This window comes from Phytophthora infestans, genomic scaffold (assembly GCF_000142945.1).
Source record: "Phytophthora infestans T30-4 supercont1.3 genomic scaffold, whole genome shotgun sequence".
NCBI lineage: Eukaryota > Oomycota > Peronosporomycetes > Peronosporales > Peronosporaceae > Phytophthora > Phytophthora infestans.
In genome coordinates this window covers 1,012,067-1,017,144 of record NW_003303756.1, presented here as the reverse complement: position 1 = coordinate 1,017,144, position 5,078 = coordinate 1,012,067, and the positions used below count along the sequence as shown (strand labels likewise).

The following is a 5,078-nucleotide window of genomic DNA, read 5'->3' as shown; positions in this document are numbered from 1 at the left end:
AATCATTTTTGCGGTGAATGAGTGAGTGAGTGAGTGAGTGAGTAAGTGAGTATGTGAGCTAGTAAGTGAGTGAGTGAGCTACATGTTTTCACTCACTCACTAACTGACTTACTCACTCACTCACTCACTCAATCACACACTCACCTTTTCACTCACTAGGTGAGTGTGTGATTGAGTGAGTGAGTGAGTGAGTGAGTGAGTGAGTGAGTGAGTGAGTGAGTTAGTTAGTTAGTTAGTGAGTGAGTGAGTGAATAAACAATATCCACCAAGTCGATCCTGCTAGCACTTTCGCAGTCAAGTGGGGATGAATACCACGGGGGGCTTGCTACTTGCTTTTGCGTTGGTGGTCACTGCAATCGCTGCAATAACGTGTTGAAAGAGAGGGGGCCGTAGGATACAGCTGAAGCTAAAGGTTCTTCCTATAAGCGTGGAGCGCAAACTTAGCCCTGATGTCGGGACGAGCAATCTGCCGATGCGACTTTCATGCCATACGGGAGTTTGCAATATGAACGATGCCAATTTCACTGAGTGATCCATCGTGAGGTTATTTTGCCGCACGATGTGGTACTTAGCATGGCTTAATATTGTGCACATCCGTAAGCTGAGCGCTGAGATCAAGGGGTGCCGTGGTCTTCAAGTCATGGAGCACGCGAAAGCTTTCTAGACGAAGTGCTACCTGACGACCCTGCAGGTAAACCAGCAGCTCAGCTAAACACCAAGGCTGGGTACAGCAACAAACGGTGGCTCCGTGGAGAAAAAGCATATGCGTAAACTTGTACATGAGGGACCTTTCGAAGCGATTGGTGGTTTGTGGGATAGCGGTATCCATATCCTACAATCAGAAAACCACTGAAATTAACTTTCGAGACCAGATTATAATTAGATGTGGGATACACTAGTTGGACGATGCTAACATCAAATCTGAAGAGACTGTATCCAAATAAAGTTTTTTGCCCGTTTGAATTAGATCTTCGGTCAGAATGGACGATATACAAGGGGCTGGTCCTCGAGCACTAGTAGTGCTCGCTAAAGTTTTAAAAGATCCCAGGGACGCTCTGCTCGTAGCTTCTTCAGCGGAGCACGCGGAGCGACCATTAATTTCTGACGCTCGGCTCGACATCAATACGTACCCAGACGTCGACGCTCATGCAGATTTGGTCTCAAGTGCGATGAGCTGATGAGACTTGCATGTCTGATGAGCGTACCCAACGTTTTTATCTCAAGCGCGGGGACTCGGCTGTTGGGCGTCGACGCCCTCGCAATGCTCTGCTACCGACTTTCCCATCTAGGAAAGCTGTCTGGTATCCGGAAGCAGTTCGGTCGATCGGACACGTCCTGCACCGCGATTTGAATGTCTGATCCTACTGAATTGCTTTTCAACGTTTAATTTATTTTTACAACACAGACTGCTACCTCGACGATCAATGGAAGAATACTCTGCTCTTTAACGATACTTTGTATGCTGCTCGGCACCAGGCGTATGTACAAGCGGTAACAGACCAAACTAACGACCTCGTCCAAAAAAATCAATGTTTGTTTATGGAGCAAAGTAATTTATTTGCCACCCTGGCAAGCTTAAGCAACATCTTCAAGCCATGCAAGCGGCTCTCGACTGTATACCAGCTGGAGACAAAGAAAACCTTCTGAGGGTTTGTGACAGGGGACACAAGCGTCGCCACTGAGTTAACCTCGTAAGGTGTTTGCACTCCGGATGGTAAAAATTATCTTTGACTTTCAAATGCTGCTGTTCTAGCAACTGCAAGCTAGCTTCTTAACCACTTAACAATTTTTTTTTTCATTTTTGGTCCGATTGAGGGGAGACTTCGAGAAAGTGGACTCGTACCAAATCTTCAACGCAACGATCTCGTTAAGGATCTGGACGTCCTAATTTATGGTACTTCAGTGCATGGGATAAATGAGTTTCTCTGTAGTCCTTTTCGTAATGCTTACGTTTCAACCTCTGAAAGTGCTTAAACGAAGTTATACATAAAAGCCGCGTTTCGATCGAGTGGATGTTTGGAATCGTATAGCAAAAGTGGGCAATTCTCGACTGGACCAAAAAACACAAGATATTATTGACGCCTGTGTGAATGGTAAGAGTAGCGGTGTTGCTATTGTGCTTTGTAGAAGGAATTTCCTCCATTTTATAGCGTAGATTGAGCGCATAAAACCACGCGTAGAAATGAGATGCGAAGAGGCAGGCATCGAGTTGTTTTATCTGTGATCGAGTTGTCATTTCAAAACGGCAAAAAGAGTCGATCTACAGGATGTGGATGTGGATTTGGTGGTTGATCGATCCCGAGCGGTCGATTTGACTGCCGTAACAGCCAGTCTATCTAGATCGATTTGTACTCTTTAAATACCTCTATTTAAAAAACGACCGCTATTTATTAGAAATCGAGCATCAGGCTAAGTAAAAAGGACAAAAGCATTAAAATGCACAAAAACTTATGCACTAGCATACACCCAAGGAGATGTTCAAGTCAGCAAGTACTTCGGCTGCGCGCCTCCAGCACTTGTGTAAGCCCCGTCATCCCAGTTACTCAACACCACAGAGTTAGCCGCAGTTTCGCTTGAGATGTTCAAGTAAGCTCATGATAAGCTTCGTTTAAATTTTCCTTTCTATGCAGCGTTCTCCTCGCTCCAGTCGACGCTCCCCCCTCTTCATTTCACGGTCCAACCGGTCTTTCTCGCGCTCTTGTCTCTTAGACTCAAGACGTTGCTGCTAACTTTCTTTTTGCATGTCAACAAAATTCTCGATAATTTGTGCTCTTTCCTCCATTACTTCTTTGAAAAAGTTATCCCAGTCAGTTTGACCCTTCCTGCGGTTGTGACGTACGATTCTTACTTATCCTCCGCGTCATGAGAATCGTCCGAGCGCGGTGATCGCTTGCCTAGTTAAACGCGCGTCACGCCGTTTGGCGCACCAATTCTCCAGATAACTGCTTCTCAGCGTGTTCAGCAGCATGCTGTGCGCGTGCATCCTCGACGTCGTTCACCTTAGCCAGGACCTCTACCATTAGATGTATGAAGGGCGTCTCTTTCTCGTCGGTGCCCGTTTTTTGTGCTGCCGTATTTTCCCAGCTATGGTGTACGTCATGTAGACGTTTAAACCTTGTTTACGCCGCTGTACCTTTGATGGAAGTCATGTTGAAATTATGACTTGCATTAAACTTGGCCGCACCTCATCCCACCGCCGTCTAATGTCACCATACTTGGTCGCATAGGGCTCGTCAGCGTTAGCCTGACCAACAAGAAGGGTTTATTCGGCCGGACCAAAGCGCTGGCAGAGCTTCGGTGTCTGGTCGTTATTACCGCCTGTGTTGAATTTTGCCACCACATCGTTGACATTGGTCTTGTCCTCACGACCCACCTTGCTCGAGGCCTCATCCTCGTCTGACTACGTCGTAGTTGTGGGAAAACCCACCATTTTGACCACTTGACTGTCCTTCGCCACCATGCCCGCCACGATTATCTCAAGGTCCAACATCATCAACATCCGACTCGCAGTCATCAGAACTACTAATAAAAGACATTGCACTCCGCGTTGCTCGAGCTCACCGAGAGGCGTTCACGTGAACTTTCAGCACCAGACGCTGTTGCCACGGGCGACTGCGTGGGCTCATTGGGAGGGCACCGCACCCATGACATCGTATCTTTGAGTGAGGAAGTCCTCTAAAGCCACACGAAGAACAAATAAAATTTATACGATGATCGGAGCCACCAACTATATAAGCTCACAGTAAATAATAGACGTAAAGGTTTCAGCAACCAACAATGATAATGGATAGAAGACGGATTCCGTTGGTTTGTGAGAAAGTGAGTACGAATGGATCGCAGTTGATGATAGACTGCTTTTGCTCACGTATCCCACAAACAACAAAAAAACGCTCTCTTCGAAAGGTCTTTATTCCGACGAGCACGAGGTCGGTTTGAAGGTTTATGTGGTCGGAATGAAAAATGACGCATCCATTCAACGAAAGGCAGCCGTAACACAGCCTCAATTTTTCTTATGAAACAGCTTTTAAAGTTTAATTTAAAGAAAAGAGCAGGCTAACCAAAGCTTAACTAATCTTCATGATTTGCTACATCAACAAGTTACGGCTTCGCTTAGCCACAATCGACAATATATTTCATGTGCAGCACAGCGACTGCCTTCAGGAGTGGTCGTGGATCCATGTTGATAGTAATTCAATTGTGTGAATGTACTTGTCCTTTTCCGTTTAAATTCCGGGAAAGAGCTGGAAATGCCCATATTTTTGCTAAGGCATGCGGTAACCCACTGCAGGAGACCAAAGTGCTTAAGGCTGGAGTTTGGCTAGACAGTGCCGAGGGAGATCGTTTTACTCGTAGATAGTGAAGGTTTCACGCGAGCAGGCCATTTTTTTGCTGTTGGGAATTTCTTAAGTGGGCCACAAGCATGTGCCTCTCTTATAATACGCTTAAATACCTTGAATCATGAGTCTCTGTTATAATTTTACAGTCTATAGCTGATTTGGCTTGATTTTAATAGGATAAATTCGGGAACGGATCAGACCGCTCTATAATCATGTTTCCTTTTATACCCGGCGCCAATAAAGCTGTTTTTGTCAAAATATTAAATTAGGCTCCTAACTAAATGCATTTTGAAGTATTTGATAAGACTACAAATTATATGACACGATGGCCGAGTGGTCTAAGGTGCTGGTTTTAGGCGCCAGTCTTCGGGCGTGGCTTCGAATCCCACTCGTGTCACAATAATTTTGACTTTTGAAGATACAAACCATATCGTGATTTTCAAGGTTTTTGCCGCCTGTTTTAGCAATGCATTTCTGAGGGGTCCGATTTGTACCGTCGACAGGGTGGTTTATATATGAGCACTTTGTTTTTCTACAAACGACGAGATGAACGCGTACAGCTTGACCAATGACAATAACTCGCCACGACGATCGGCTGCAGCAGCGCAGTCGACATCAGTGCCACATTCGCCTACACCACCATGGTCAGAGACCTGGCCGTGCCCTGTGCCAGAAGCACTTAGTACTCCAACTCACGACGCTGGCTGCCACTCGCCGACCAATTGCCACACACGCGGTACA

At 45.9% G+C, this 5,078-nt stretch overlaps 1 non-coding gene across 1 annotated transcript; it reads left to right on the top strand.

The window, feature by feature from the left end:
- The first annotated feature begins 4,656 nt into the window (after window positions 1-4,656).
- PITG_25646 lies at window positions 4,657-4,734 on the top strand. The gene has a single exon. It is a non-coding gene; the product is annotated as a tRNA-Leu (tRNA).
- Window positions 4,735-5,078: the final 344 nt, after the last annotated feature.